The sequence below is a fragment of the Mastigoproctus giganteus genome, chromosome 13 (assembly GCF_048544385.1).
Source record: "Mastigoproctus giganteus isolate SK-2022 chromosome 13, ASM4854438v1, whole genome shotgun sequence".
In the NCBI taxonomy this organism is placed as follows: domain Eukaryota; kingdom Metazoa; phylum Arthropoda; class Arachnida; order Uropygi; family Thelyphonidae; genus Mastigoproctus; species Mastigoproctus giganteus.
In genome coordinates, this window is record NC_143587.1 from 41,304,137 (window position 1) to 41,321,560 (window position 17,424).

A 17,424-nucleotide genomic window follows, 5' to 3' on the forward strand; every position below is an offset into this window, starting at 1 on the left:
TCCTACTCTCAATTTTGATTTACCTATGCTTATGTCACACCAAACTGACTCAACACTGCACTGTCCAGCGATGTCAACTGGCTTCACTTCCTTGGATTTTATGTGTTTTTTAACTAATAGCATAACCCCTCCTCCCTTCCTATCCTGTCTATCCTTTCTGTAGACGTTGTACTCCCCATGTTCCTGAAATTTGAATGTTGCATGGGAACTACATCTAGTACAGACTTGTGGCACTGGGTAACACTGCATGCATCCTTTGTGAATCAGTGTGTCATGTGGCATCGGGTTGGATAGAGTCATTGAATATTTATGTGCAGTTCTTCGGAGGTGTGTTTCGAGTAGTTTGCAATTGTTGCGATGGCTGAAGTGAGAGAGCAACATGCTTGCATCAAGTTTTGTTTCCTTCTTAATGATACAGCAGCAGAAACCCATAAGAAGTTGAAACAAGCTTTTGGTGACAATTCTTTAGGCCAGATGCAGAACTACTACTGGTTTAACCACTTTAAAAATGATCAAATGTTGGTTGATGATGATCATCATTCTGGGCGTCTATCATAGAGCACCATCCTGGAAAATGGTGCAAAAGTTCAGGGACGATCCGTGAAGATCACAGGCGGAACATTCACGACATTTGTAGCATTGTAGGACTAAGAATGAAATGTGGCATTGTAAGAATGAAAATCAAGCTGAAGGGTTGAAGATTTGACAGCATAGAGGATATCCAAACCGAATCGCAGGCGGTGCTGAACACTATGATGAAGAAAGACTTTCACGACACATTCAAATCATGGGAGAAGTTTGTTGTTGTTGTTATTTGGTTTTTAGGAGCATTAGCAACTAAGGCCAATTGCTCCGGGGATATGTAGTGGTCATTCCCTGACCTTTCCGCATCCTCCTTATTTGGTGGGCACGGGCCGAACCCTGGTCTAATCAAGAAGTGCGTGCTATGCACTGCTGCTTCTGCCCACCTGGCTATGGAGGCGCCAGTGGGAGAAGTGCTGGGATCGGTATTTACACTCTTAAGGGAGACTACTTTGAAGGTGATGGTGGCAAATAAGAGCCACAGTGAGTCTAATTTATTTTATAAAAACATTTCGGGAACTTTTGGGTAACACCTCGTACATCACTTTTACAGGTTGAGTTGTGTTTTAACCAGTAATGAAATTTTAGCAGCAAATAAATTGTCATTTGCTATTTGCTGGGAAACTTTCATTAAGAAATGAAAAACCAGTTTTAAGTGTAAAAGGCTGAATTTATTAAGCTATGTATGCTCTTGTGGCATTGGTCATCCTAACACTTTCATCATATCAAACACTTTGGATGAAAGTGGCTTCTATTAGAATTATAGTCTCACTTATCACATGGAATTTTTTTTCTTCAAAAGCTCAGGGATATACTTGCAAACAAGGTAGCAAAAGATAAAATCTAGATATCTTCTTGTGCCATTGGTAAGCAGAAATTTCCATGTGACTCCACAACAATTGGTTATAGTGTCTAACAGCATGCATGCTTGACTTTCAAATGTAATGCTTAGTATCCTCATATGCTGTTGGTAAAACTTTGACAGTGTTCACTGTGTATCACTGACTTTGCCATTGCTGACAAGCATGGTGGACAGAAGATCATTCCACCAGCCAAAACACATGCAAAATGAGATGCAGCTCCAATTGCAGGTATGAAGTATGTACAATTTTTACACATAAAACAGTTTCAATAACAAAATTAGAAAGTCAGACATGGCCTGTAAATTTTTTTACACCAGCCCAAAAGATATATACTCTGCACAGATGAACAAAAATTAAGACATATCGTTTGGAAATATTTTTATACAGTACATTAGTTGACACAATTATGCATCTTGGAAAAGATGCATAATTGTGAAGAGATGATACTGATGAAGACACAAATGAATAATAAAATTTCCATAGAAAAATGCGTTACTTTAAAACTAAAGAGACTTTTAAAAACTTTTTTTAAGAGACTTTTTGTTCCAGTCTCTTAAAACTTAAGAGACTGGAACAAAAAAAATTTCATTTCTGAAATTTTTTGCTCCAATTATTATGTGAGTATATAAAATATGTGACTACAGTAGTCTTAAGACAGTTTTTCAATACTATACAGTGGGACCAACTGATGATGTTACCAACAGCAAATTCTAAATGGGATGCATTCAAGGACTTAATCTTGGAAGCTACTAGGCTTTTCATACCAACTAAGAAATACTGTTCAAGGTTTAGGCCTAAATGGATGTCAGATGAACTAATGGGATCCGTGGCACACAAGAAAAATGCATGGGAAACATAAATTATCAGGAGACACCTATGCCTATGGTAGATATAAGATAGTCTGTAATCAAATCACAAAGGACATTAGGCAAACAAAGGCAGGTTATGAGAAATCTTTGGCAAATAAAAACAGTGAAGACTTCTTTACTTATGTATGCTCTAGAAGGAAGGGTCTGAGTAAGATTGGTCCACTTGATATCGATGGTTCGATTGTTGAGGATTCTGCTCAGGTAGCTGCTGACAAACAATGAGTTTTGCATCTACATTCAACACATGAGGTATTTTGTAGGGAAGTGGAGGCCAGAGCTTATCAAACTAACAGGGAATTAAATGATTTTGTAATAACTGAGAGCAAAGTGGAGGAGAAATTGTTGAAGTTAAACAGAAGAAAGGCACCTGCGGCGGATGGGATCTATCCAGTTATATGATGGGTTTCTGAAAAGTAAGGTAACACATTTTTTCTTTTGATGATGTTTAATAATACGAAGTTGAAATTACACACCAAGAAATAAGTGAACATACACTACTTCTCCACAAAGTCTCCAGTTTTATTGATGCATTTGTCCCAAAAATGGATCAGTTTATCAATACTAGTACTGAAGAAGTTCGTGCCCACATGCAGTAAATAACATTGCACTGCCTGATGAACTTCCTCATCCATGGTGAAATGCTTTCCTGAAAGGTGTTTTTTCAGAGGGCTGAACAAATGGAAGTCTGAATGCGCTAAGTCTGGGCTGTGGAAGGGGGGGGTTGTGACAGAATTTCCCAACGTTTATGGTGCAACCACTCACGAGTGGTGTGGGCAGCTTGTTAAGTTGTGTTGTTGTGCAACAAAATCATGGTTTTTGTCAGGAGTCCTGGTGGTTTGTGTCGAATGTTGGCTTTCAGTTTTTCCAATGTTGCACAGTAAAGTTGTGCATTGATTGTTCCTCCCTTCGGCAAGAAATCCACCAACAGAACTCCTTGGTGATCCCAGAACACTGTGGCCATGACTTTTCGGACACTGGGAACAGTTTTGAATTTTTAGCACACAGGAGATTGTGGATGTTTCCAGGTTATGGAGTCATCAATATCATGCTTTCCAGGGGTAAAGTGATGAACCCACGTTTCGTCTGTTGCAAATGCGAAAATCCTCTCCTTCATCACTGTATCGCAACAGATTCTCCAGATTCCCCACGCGTTTTGCTTTGTCCTCCTCTGACAAATGTCGGGGCACCCAGCAGCAGCAGCACACCTTCCGAAAGCCAAGGACATCGTAAACAATTTCATGAACAGTCGACTTACTCACATTCACTATTTGTGTAATTTCACACAGTTTCACTCACCTGTTTTCAAGAACGATGCCCTTAATGCGCAAAATGTTGTCTTCTTCTTGCTCGATGAAGGCCTGCCCGCCCAATTTCGATCTTCAATGTATCTTCAATGCAGCAAAAACACACCTGCTTCTTTGTCATCACCTTTTCGCCATACACAGCAACCAGTTCATGGTGAATGTCACTTGGTGAAGACCCTTTTGCTTGCAAAAAGCGAATAACTTCACAAACACCTGTTTTGGACCACACTCGCATGGTAGCCGCCATTTTGCAACTGGAATCTATTGTGAGGCGACAGTACCGCAACACTGCACTTGAGGTCTTTTTTTAACATCATTAACAAGTCTATCTGTCCACAGCATTCCCTTTCACCATTATTAAGGGGAAAAAATGGGTTACCTTACTTTTCGAAAGCCCCTCGTATTAAAGGAGGTGGCAAAGGGAGTAAGCAAACCCTTAGCCATAATTATGAGAGCATCCTTGGACTCAGGAGAGGTCCCCACAGACTGGAGGTGTTCAAATGTATCACCAATTCACAAAGGGGTACTGAAATGTAACACGGGTAATTACAGACCTGTTAGTTTAACTTCTGTTCCGGAGAAAATAATGGAGTCACTGGTTAAAGAAGCATTATAGGATCATCCAGATAAGACTTCAGTAATAATTCAGACACAGCATGGGTTTGTTAAGAGGAAGTGTTGTCTGACCAATTGGATTTGAATTTGATTTTGGGTTTATTGGCGCAAAAACAACTAAGGCTATACTGCGCCAGGAAATGATTAAAATAACAATAAAGATAAATTCTGGTAACCTTTAAAAAGGTTACCTCGTCAAATTGTTATTTTTATATATATATATAAATATGTATAAAGCAGTATAAGTTTAAAAATAAATGATCCAATTTATATATGTGTGTATATATTAATAGCTTGTAAAAACTTAAAAACTGCTGACACGTGGTCGTTGTCTGAAAAAATCTGACTGAGTGTATAAGGCTCAGTCGGATGAGTAAAAGCGGTAAAATATATATTGCGAACATGGGTAAAATTAACGCAATCTATTAAAATATGCTTTATTGATAAAATGGTGTCGCAAGACTCGCACATAGGAGGGTCATCCGCCCTCAGCAAAAAAGAATGTGTCAGATGACTGTGTCCTATGCGGAGTCGAGCAAGAACAACTTCCTCGCTCCGATTCCTCCGCAGACTAGACTGCCATGTTTCTATTACAGGCTTTATTTGATATGATTTATTTGTTCTCTGTCTGTGCCATAGTTCTTGCCATTGCATTAGCATTAGCATTAGCATTAGTAGAGGCATTTGATGCAAGAAAGCAAGCTTATGCAGCATCAGCCAAAAAAAAAAAAAAAAAAGTAACATAAATAAATAAAAATAACCACTTCCACTTCACCCCTCTGTTCGTTCGAAATACCTGTCCAGCTGAGCCTTAAACTTATTTAGGCTATCAACTTCCACGACAAGGGATGGAAGTCTGTTCCACCCACCAACCACCCGCTGGCTAAAGGCAAACTTCCGCACATTGGGAATATATCTTGTTGAGTATTATTTGGTCATATCTAATAAAGCCTGTAATACACTCAAAGAATTGGAATATATTATTGCCCTTTGGAATTGACAAGTTCGAATGTGATCCAAGGTTAGCTCTATAGCATACGGCTCTGCAGTGTATATGCTGGATTCGGGAGGAATCTGCTGAGATATTATAGTGTCCGGAAAGACAGCAGCAGATCCTACGCATGATTCAGACTTCGAGCCGTCTGTGTTAACCGGCAGGAAGTCTGAGTGCTCAGCTTGGTGTGCAGAGTAGAGCTGCTGGTAGACAGATGATGAGGTCTCAGACTTTACCCATTTCTTAAGGGAAAAGTCGCACGGTGGGGGATGAGCATGCCAGGGTGGAAGAGTTTCTTTCGTGTTTGTGCCACCTTGTCTACCATGATGTTAAACTCTCTGATTAGCTCTTGGACACGAATACCAAAAGGTCGGTTGGCAGTCTGATGGGTATTGTACAAGTTTTCCCAACGTGGCTCAAAAACGGATGCCCACGTAGGATGGTCTGGCAGGGATTTCAACTTTAAAGCATAGTTTAAAGACAACTGCTTACGTCGAAGGGATAACGATGGTTCGTTTGCTTCGACGTATAAGCTCTGGACAGGAGATGTTCGAAAAGCTCCAGTAGCGATACGGATAGCCTGATGGTGGCCAGGGTCCAGCCATCGGAGGACACTATCTCTAGCTAAGGAGTATACCTGGGACCCCGTAGTCTAATTTGGGTCGTACAAGTGCACGGTAAAGCCGTAGTAGGGTGCATCGATCTGCTCCCCAACGCGTTGAGGAGAGAGAGCGGAGAATATTGAGTCCCCTCGTGCATTTTGTACGAAGTTGACGAATATGTTCGAGAAAGGTCAACTTTTTATCAAACACAAGTCCCAAGAATTTTGTGTCTGACACTACTGGAATAACATTTTGTCCGAGCCTTAATTCAGGTTCAGGATGAAGATTACGCTTGCGACAAAAGTGTACGCAAACGGTCTTCTCCGGCGAGAACCTGAAGCCATTAGCAAGTGCCCAGGAATTAAGGCGATCAATGGCTTTCTGCAGTTGTCTTTCAATAACCCTCATGTTGCATGACAAAATATGCTAAAGTCATCAACATAGAGGGCACAGTTTACAGTTGGAGGAAGTTGTTCTGTGATGGAATTGACTTTGATGGCAAAAAGCGTGACACTTAATACTGATCCTTGTGGTACTCCCTCCTCTTGGCTGAAGGAACGAGAGAGTGAGGATCCCACACGTACTTAGAAAGTTCAATTGGCTAAAAAGTTTTTAATAAAAATGGGGAGTTGCCCCCTAAGGCCAAGGCTATGCAGATCTTTTAAGATGCCAAATCTCCAAGTTGTGTCATATGCTTTCTCCATGTCAAAGAACACCGACACCAAGTGTTCGCGTTTTAGGAAAGCATCCCGGATGGATGCTTCCAATTTAATAAGATGGTCGAAGGTGGACCAGTTCCTTCGGAAGCCGCACTGGATGTTGGAGAGAAGGTCATTTGTTTCGAGATACCATATTAAACGAGAATTAACCATTCTCTCCAGGATTTTGCACAGACAGCTGGTCAGAGCAATAGGACAATAATTGGTGGTGACTTTTGGATCCTTTCCTGGCTTAGGAAAGGCAAGAACGATTGCCTTTCGCCAGGAGTCCGGAAACTGCCCTTCAATAAAGATTCTGTTATACAGAAGGAGCAGACAATCCATAGATTTTGGTGAGAGATGTTTAATCATTTCATAATGGATGCCATCTGGTCCAACAGCACTTGCTTTGGAAAGAGCGAGGGCTCTTTTCAGTTCCTGAATAGTGAAATCCCCATTGTAGGGATAAAAGCAATTAGATTTAAATTTAAGTGCCCGTTTTTCGATTTTATATTTCAGGACCAGGAACTCTGGGGAATACGAAGATGTTGCAGAGATGTTAGAGAATGTTTCCCCAAGAGAATTGGCTATTGCAGTTGAATCTGCAATAGCGCATCCATTATAATCTAGGATTGAAGAAGGGTGGGATGTATATTTTCCCTTCATTTTCCGGATTTTATCCCAGACTACCTTAGAGTTGGCAGACTGGTTAATAGATGATGTAAAACGGATCCACGATTCCTTTTGACTCTGACGACGGATGTAGCGTGCTTTGGCTCGTGCACGTTTGAAGGCTATAAGGTTATTCGTGGTAGGATATCGGCGAAATATCCCCCACGCTTTGTTTTGAGCCTTTTTTGCTACTGTGCATTGTGAATTCCACCAAGGTTTGGGAAATGGTGGAAACCGGGCAGATGTTTTTGGAACAGCATTTGCAGCTGCTTGGACAATATTTTCTGTGATGTACTTAACTGCATCATTGATAGGCTCTTGACTGACCGTGCTAAGATCAAAATTTGCCTGATGTTGGAAGGCAGTCCAGTCAGCCTGATCAATCTTCCACCGTGGTAACCTGAAGGGAAGACATGGCCTCACACTTTGTAATGAGGTTATCACAGGGAAGTGATCACTTCCGTATGGATTCTCCTCCACTTCCCAGGTGAGTGAAGGGAGTAGAGAAGGGGAGCAGATAGAGAGATCAATGGCAGAAAAAGTACGGGTCAGCATGTGGAAGAAGGTGTTTGTTCCAGTATTTAGAAGGGAAAGGTCATTGTCATTGAGCATACGCTCTATGACTCCTCCCCTTCCGTTGATGTTAGCACTACCCCACAGGGTGTTATGTCCGTTAAAATCCCCGAGAAGTAAGAAAGGGGGGAGGCAGCTGCGTTAGAAGATCATCAAGGTCTGCCTGGGTGATGTCAGTCCCAGGTGGCAAATAAATGGAGCACACAGTTATTAAAAATCCCACTGAAAGGCGAATTGCAACAGCCTCTATGCTGGTTGTAATTAGCAAGGGCTGCACTGGGGTCTGGTTACCCACAAGGATAGCCACTCCCCCATGTACAGAGCCATCCGCAATTCTATCCTTTCGAAAAAATGTGATGTTGTGCATGGTGGGATCATCATTTGCCTTTAGATATGTCTCCTGCAAGCAAAAGCAAACTGGCTCGTGCTTTTGCAGGAGGGCCTTGATGTCATCAATATTTCGCCGGAATCCACGACAATTCCATTGTAGGAATTTAGCCATTATTTTGGCTTGGTGGGTCCATCAGGCGGCTTCCGAGGTGCTGAGGGCTTACTTTTATCAGTCTTGGATTTATCTTTTTTGGGGAAGAATGGACGCTGTCCCGTGTCCATTTCTTCCTCCGCAAAGAGTTTCAAGACTGAATCTTCGGGTACCTCCTTCTGCTCGACATCCATGTTTTCTTGGGTTCTAGGGGGGGACTTCCCCTTTTTTATTCTTATCTTTCATAGTTACCTTTGTTGCTTGTGGAGCATTAGGAGGTACTGATATAGGAGTGGCAGCTGATTGGTCCTTCTGTGCAGGTTTTTGAGAACTTAAGAGATAACGTGCGATGGGACTGAAAGACTCCTTTGGAGGAATGGTCATGTCCGTCTGAGTTCCGACGGAACATCTCCCTGCTACCTTCTGGGCGTAGGTAGGTTTGTTAATATTCAGGGGTTTGACCGATTTCCTTGCCTCCTGGTATGATATATTTAGCTCTGCCTTCAGCCGTTGAATTTCTTTTTCTTCTTTCCACCTCTGGCATGCTCGTGAATAGGCCAGGTGTTCGCCTTCACAGTTAATACAGGTGGATTTTGCGGCTGAACATGCTGTAGTTTCATGGTCCATTGCACCGCATCGAGTGCATGCAAGGACTCCACGGCAGGCCATTTGAGAATGTCCATACTTCTGGCATTTAAAACACTGTAAAGGGTTCGGAACCTATGGACGCACTGAACAATTGATGTATCCAGCTTTAATCTCGTCAGGAGGTTTAGGAGAGTTAAAAGTCAGGATAACGCTCCTGGTTTTAACAATTTTTCCATCCCTTTGCGCAGTAATTCTCTTGACGGCAATAACTCCCTGGGGTTTTAATTCGAAGCAGATTTCCTCCTCGGTTATGCCGAGAAGGTCCCACTCCGAAATGACACCTCTCGATGAATTGAGTGTTCTGTGTGGTGTCACTGTTATAGGGATTCCTCCGATTGATGTTGTTCGGAGGAGATGTTCAGATTGCCTGTAATTTTTAGTTTCAATTAAAAGGTCTCCAGAACGAAGCCTCTTAACTGATTTGGGTGAACCTGCTAACCCATCTAACCCTTTTTGAATGAAAAAGGGCGACATTTTACCAATCGGTGTCTCATTGATAGAATGCATGATTAAGAACCTTGGGACTGGCCCTGATGGTAATTCGGTTCGCTGCCTCTTTTTAGCAATAATGCTAGGGTCATATACAAAATTTATGCAGGGTGTTTCTGTAATGTTGATTTTTTTTTTTTTTTGATTTTTTTTAATTTTTCAAATTTTATAGTAACTAAGACATAATTAAATAATTTTATATTATACTGAAAAAAATTTTAAATACGAATAATATTTAATACATTAATCAACAATATTGTTTTCATAATTTGAGCAGGGCCCTGTTCAACAGAACCAGTTAAACATGCTTGTGGCTGGGACTGCTGGCTCTATATGAGAAAATTTCCATGCAGAAGGAAAAATGTCACAACACTGTAACTTCTTGGCATCAAGACTGCTCATAGCTTTTCTGAAATCCTTTTGCCAGACGACCAAAGTAGATAGAGGAATCCCTCGATTAGCATGGGTTCGATTAGCGCAAGACTCAAATTAGTGCAGTTTATATTTAGCTACCAATTTTCGATTAGCACGAATCAAAATTTCAATTAGTGCGGTATTTTGGCTTGGCGTAAAGAAACTGAAGCTGGTGATGCTATGAAAGTCACCACTAAGCTATGAAATGTAAATCACTGCTAAAGTATGCGTAACATTAGAGAACATTATAGAAACACATCACTTGTTTTCTTAGTGGGCGCACGGCTCTCTTCACAAAAGGGAGTTACTGTTTATTTCGCATCGCGTCATACCTTCTCCATCGAGTAGCGTTATCGAGAAATAAACAAAAACTAATGCAAGATGCAGTGTGGGAAGCTAGTTTGTTTTTCTACCATAAGAAAATAAAAAGAAATGGATTATTTCAAACGTGTATTATTACAACTATTGAAATATTTTCTAACATTACGCACTCTGAAGGACAACACTGGCTGCACCACATTTATTATGTACGTGCAGATCAATTGCTTTCAGTTGTTCTTTTGTTGCGTGTTAACATGCAGACTCCCGTGTATCTCCCGACATTAATTACTGTGCATACTAATTATGTAATTACATTCATTTCTATAATTTTTTTTTATATATTATGTAATTATTAACTATGGATAAAAGGAAAAGTGTATCTGATAGTGCCTCTGGTAAAACGAAAAGAAAAGTGATAATGTTAGAGGAAAAAATTGAAGTCATAAAAAGATTTGAAGATGGTGATAGCAAAATACAAATGTCTCGATATCTTGAAATGCTTGAATCAACGGTATGGATGATTTTAAGTAAAGCCAGTGCATATAAGGAAAAAAGGAAAGCTTGCTTCATCGTCAGCATGCACACAAACCATAAGAAATAGAAATGTTACGATGGTTGAGATGAAACATCTTTTGGCCATTTGGATAGAAGACTGCAATCGAAAAAGAATTCGAATCTGCACAATGACATAAAAACAAAAGCCTTGAATATTTTTGCAATTTTAAAGGAAAAGTCAACAACAGAAAACTTGGATAGAGCGATAACTGAAGAAAATGTTCAAGCAAGTTCTTCAAAAGAAAAAGTGATTGAAGCGGAAGAAAATTTCACTGCCAGTAAAGGCTGGTTTGAACATTTTAAGAAAAGAACAGGACTGCATAACGTTGCACTGAATGGAGAAGCAGCAAGTGCAGCTAAAGATGAAGCCACGAAATATCCGCAAACTTTAAAGAAAATTGTTGATGACAACATCTATGCAGATCAACAAATATTTTAATGTTGATGAAACCGGCCTTTTTTGGAAACGAATGCCAAAAAAAAAAAAAAAAAAACCTTTCTAGCAAAAAAAGAAAAGGCTCAACCAGGCTATAAAGTTTCCAAAGATTGAATAACATTTTTATTGGGAGGCATTGCAGAAGGCGATTTGAAATCAAAACCCATGGTTATCTATAGAAATGAAACTCCCAGATCTTTCGGTAAAGGTTTTAATGAAGCAAGCCTACCTGTTGTTTGGCGCTCTAATAGCTTGGGTCACGAAAGCTTTATTTGAAGAGTGGTTCACTAGCTATTTTTGTCCAAAAATTAAGGCCTACTGTGAAGAAAATAATCTTGCTTTCATAATTTTACTAATTTTAGACAATGCCCTGGGCCACCACCAGCACTTTCTGATTTGTGTGAAAAAGTGAAAGTTATTTTTTTACCTCCAAATACGACAAGTCTTTTACAGCCTATGGATCAAAGCGTAATTGTTACTTTTAAGGCCTATTATTTAGGCAGAACATTTGCACAAGCAACTGGAGATGGTGCAGTTTATTTAGTTGAATTTTGGAGAAATTACAACATCAGGAAAGCAATAGACAATATTCATGAGTCATGGTCTGAAGTAACATCCAGCAATATGAGAGCAGTTTGGAAGCATATTTTGCCACATTGCAGAAATGATTTCTGTAGTTTCACTCATGTCAACGCTGTTATTGATGAAATAGCAAATATTGGAAGAGATCTAGGCTTTGACGAAATCGACAACAGTGATGTTCGTGAATTGCTGGAATCACATTCAGAACAATTAATTGATTTTGACCTCCTTAATACTGATGAACAACGAGCATATGATGAGGTGGAAATTTGCGAGGAAGAAAATGAGTTGACATTAAAAGAACTTGAAGGAATATTTTGCGCAGCTGAAAATTTGAAACAACTAATCATGGATGCAGACCCAGATATCGAACACAGTATGCAAATTCGCAGGAACATTGAAAAAGTTGTGTATCCATAGAAGCAAATTTATGATGAAAGGAAGAGGGAAAAGTGTGCACAAATCAGCCTTTTGAAATATTTTACAAAGAAATAAAGTGAGTTATATATTGTAATTTTTTAATTTCAATAAACTTTTGATTACTGTACTGCAAATATTCATAATTATCCTTTGCTTTTATACTGTTGTACATTAAATTGCCATAAAAAAACGTATTTTTAAAAATATTGATTGGTATATTGTAGGTCTTGGAATGAAGTAGGCTATTTTGTATTGATTATTAACTTCGATTAATGCAATTTTGCATAGTGCCATTTTCGCGGAACCAATTAATCACGCTAATCGAGGGATTCCTGTACTGAGTAAAATGTGTTTTGGTATGGTAGGAAGTGATTTACTAACATTATCAATGAAAGTTACAGATAATATAGAATGCTAATAATGCAGCTTTATCTTTAGATGAGGTTGCAAAAGAACCAACAGAATGTAACAGAGGTGCTGGTATATAGATGAAATGAACAGAAGCTGTAGTCAATAGCTTGGATATAGGCCAGAAGGTCAACTGCCACTCAGACAACAGAAAATTAAGCTTTGAAATTAAGATTTAGATAGAGGCCAAAATTGCAATATGCTTTCTTCTTATCCTGAACAATTTAAGATAAGAACATTTCATGGGAAAAAAAAAAAAACAAGGTTTAGATAAAGAACAAGATATCAGGATGGAATGAGGAATAAATGATTTTATTTAAAATAATTTTACTGAAATGATCCAAGGGAAAGAAAGATAAATAGAAATCACACAGATTATCTCATTTTTCAAGCCTGTTGTTACAAGAGGCTGAAAATGGCCAAATTGCTTATCAGCATTGTATTCTGGGGTACCTAGAGGGCCAATAACATTAAAGTATACTTTGAAAGGTTGTTAATGAGGAAGAAAAGATCAAGAGAGTTTTCAAGCCTCCAGTAAGCAAACTGGAGACATTGCATCAGGTGAAGACAGTCATCCACCATTTGGTTTGCCCAATGACACTGAGGATTGATTATTCCTCTGTTTAGTATCCACAATACATGATACATAGGAATCCTTGACCTCTGCTTAGGTTGTTTCATGTGAGGCAGTGACTTCCAGTATGGTAAATAGAGTTTATTAGTCTGTATCAGTAAATATGGGAAGAGAAAAAGCACGTTTTTTTTTTTTCTTGTGCAGAAAAAGCCTTACATGATTACTAAAATATCATTGAAATTCTCTCTCTCTCTCTCTCTCTCTCTCTCTCTCTCTCTCTCTCTCTCTCTCTCTCTCTCTCTCTCTCCCTCCCTCCCTCCCTCCCCCCTTACCCCAGACTATAGGCACATGAAAGCGAATAGTTATACTGGTACAGTACTAGACATGATATCAGTTTTGCACAGTTAGTCTCCTGTGATAGTTGGTAGCAGCATCGGCAACAGATTAAAAAAAAGCAAACGTGTAGTTAACACAAGAAATAAATAGAGAATTCTTAGTTGTCAAAGATGTCTGATTTGTACACACAAATGGCTTCAGAATATGTATAGTCGCACATCATCACAAGTGATGACTTCTTGTCATATAAATTTTATAAGGCTAAGGAAATTCAAGCTGGCACAACTAGCTAGAAGCTTCGTGGCTACAAATTTTTTTGACGTGAATAACAAGATTCTTGCAGACATCTGAATTGTTACTCTTCTGTGATAATGCCAGCCCCCCACCCTACACAAGTATGTGAACCACCTTAGGTCACAAAATTTATATGGTCTATGATGTCTCATCCTTCCTACCGTCACACCTGTTCCCATTAGACTTATCTCGTTGGTCTTGTGAGAGCTGCAAGGGACATCAATACAGAGATGATGGCATCCTGAAGAATACCAGATGCTGGTGGCTAAATAGCAAAGGGAGCATCTCCTACAAAGTGTGATCTGCACTTATTCAATACTGGAAGAAAACTTCATAAAGCCTGGAATGACAATTGAAAAATAAATTGTCTCCATTAATATTTGGCTATGTACTGCATTAAATGGCCAATAATTATTGGCCATTTATTTTATCATCACAGACTTCACTAAGAAATGATTATAATCACATCTTCCTCATAACAAGACTGATGAAACTGAACTCTTAAATATCCAGAGATCAATCCCAACAAGGATAACAAAAGCAAATAATGCAAGTAATAACCTTGCGCCAGAGCAACTAAGATGAGGCATCAGTGAATCATGTCTGAAAATATCAGATTTTCTGGGGTTATATCCTACATCATCTAACTCATTCCTACATCATCTAACTCAGCTACAGTATGATAAAAGCCCATAAAAACTTTTATCATTTTGATGGTATAACAAACCCATGCTTTTTCTCTATAGTATCGTCAGACACCTACAGAAATATTTAAATACAGCAAATAACTAATAAAACTATAGGAAATTAACAATTTCAGGTCATCAAATTACAATATAATTCAGAAACAGTGTACTATTCCAGTAAATATATCAAAAACAAAACGTGACAAAGTGTAATTCTAAATCTATTTGCAATGACAGAATAGAATTTAAAGCTCAAGTCAGATTATGATTTTTTACTTACAGCTATCACCAAAGGAAGAGGAGGGAAGGGTTATGCACAGCAAAGTAAGACCAATATACAAAAATAGAGTTTTCCTGTAGTCAGACATTACTAAAAGTAATCAACCAGACCTATCTATAACAATGCAGTACAGAGAGCAGTTTAGTAATATAGGTGTAAAAATTCCAATACCGCATGTATTCACAAGAAAAGTCCAATAAACTAGCATTTAATTATCCAGAAATTTCAATAACCTACCATCTGAATCAATGTCAGCCTGTCTGTCTGTCAGTCTCATGTGCAAAACTTTGAAGTAAAAATAGTAAAGGAGATATAGTTGTTTTAGAATTAATCCTTAATGTACAATGCATCAACAGTATTTTCAAATGGTACAATTCAAACACAGCTGCATTATGCAGCTTGTGATTACAAGTATATCCTTCCTCCACCATTCCTGCCTATCCTTGCTATGTATGTTGAGTGCTCCAAGATGAAACTCATCATTCTTTATATCAATATGATAGTCTCAGTCAATCCTATTATAACAAAATTTATAGATCTAATAAATAACTCAAATCCATCCATTTTATTGAAAAATACTGAAATTACTATTAACTATTTAAATTTTGTATTTTCTTGTTACTCACCTCTCCAACGCATCCCTTGTGATTATTAAATCATATGCCAAATCATATTATGCCATCACTAGCCTGCTGTGCATTAGCATCATCCATCCATTTTACATAATTATCCAATGACTGATCATCTGTGGACCTTTGGGACAACACTTCACCCCCCCCCCCCCCCCCGGATTCTGGAAGCCTCTCACTCAAACCCATATAAAACCAAAACACTGGCAGTTCCCATGAGAGCAGGCAACTGGTTGGTTACATCATCAACTGTTGCATACATATTCTGGTTCTATTTGCCTATAACTAAAATACCTTTCCACTTTACCTCATAATTGAAACTTCTAATAAAACTATCTCCTGTCAAACTAAAACAGTCTCTGCTGTTGACAGTAGATATCTTGGACATGAATCAGGAAAACAACCTCAGCATATCACTAGGTACTCAATTCCCTGCTAGTCCCTGGTTTTATTCTGCTACAAGATGTTAATTTGCTTTCTAAACAATCAAATCTCATCTATTAATTAATCCACCAACTTTCAACTTCAGATTGGCTCAAGTGTGCCACAGTATTCTTGAAAACTCTATATTAGTCACAGTTATAAGTATGACCTAAGAGAATTCAAGGTTAAATTTACAAAATATTTCAGGAATTAATTTATAAAATATATAAATTATTACGAAAAAAAATGGCCATAAAATATCCTATGCTACAAAAGTAAAAGTTAGACTGCGAAACTAACTTGGCTATTGTAGATTATGACCCTTGCTAAAGTTATCACAACCTAAAACCATTTAGAATATTATTTAAAACTATTCTTAAGTGAATAATATTTTGAAATTCTTATAAATGAATAATAATTGGAAATTCTAAGATGTGAATAACATTTAGAAATTCCTAGAAGTGAATAATATTTAGAAATTCTTAGAAGTGAATATAATCAAATATAACTTTTGATCTTAGGGAAAAATTCCAAATTCACAACAATTCACAAGAGTATAAAATTAAGCAACAGTTACACTTAGTATTTTCCTACCCACCTTCCAAGAGTACAGTCTGTCCTCGTATAGCACGATAGTTGCGTTCCTAGAAACCCTCGTGCAATGCGAAATCGTGCAATATAAACAACAGGCCCTATGGGAAAAGAAGGGTTAGGTGCCGACCACCCAAGATTGAACACACATTTGGAACCAAAACATTACCAAACAATAAATAATCGGGTAATTTTAATCGTTATAAAATACGTTAAGTATTTTATAACGATTAAAATACGTAATAAAAATATTATAATAAAGTATTTTTAGTATTTTTTAATACTAAAAAAGTATTTTTTATGAATAAAATACGTATTTTATTCGTAAAAAATTTATTATATTAAATAAAATAGTCGTAATAAAATACTTATGTATTTTATAATCCGTAAGTATAAATTATAATACGTAAGTCGTAATAAAATATTGCTAATGCTTTTGCTTCAATCGTAAGCAAACTTGCTTTTTGTTTGATTTTCTATCCAAACAGATGACAGCCGTTCCATCTCTTCCAATTCTTGTGTCTTAATCTAATGGATTTTAATTACACTGAGTTGTTCCTGCTATGAAAGTTGTTTATTTTCTCTGCATTCTTTGTAATTCTCGGCGTTGCCTGATTTAGGTCTATAGCACGTGCAATATCATATGGCCTTTCATTTCGCTCAAAGCGTTTCACAATTTCATATTTTTTCTCTATCGACAGAGGCGGACAGAAGCCTTACGGAGGAAACCACAGTGGGCCGGAGGCCGGTGTGATTTTGGCCATAAACCGTAGTATGAGGCCACTATAAATTTTCCCGGTTAAGAATTTTTGATCCAGTCTGCCTCTGTTTATCGATATTGCTTTTTTTTTTTTTTTCTCCGAATCTGCAGTGTCAGCCAGAATGCTTCCTTTTCAGACCTTTTAAGTGTTTTACTCATTTTTAGGGAATAAAGCACAATTACAAAACGAGGAGGCACGCTTGATACACATAAATAAAGCTGCACGCGTGTAGCAACTGAATAAACAACACCGTAAAGGCAGAGATACACTATTAACACTTCACATTTTACTAAAGCACATTTCTAGGGGTTACTACCATAAAAC

General features: G+C 38.2%; 1 protein-coding gene across 1 annotated transcript in view; it reads right to left on the reverse strand.

The window, feature by feature from the left end:
* The window catches only part of LOC150075985 (prolow-density lipoprotein receptor-related protein 1-like), a 1,358,636-nt gene that overhangs the window by 1,070,674 nt on the left and 270,538 nt on the right, over positions 1-17,424 (reverse strand).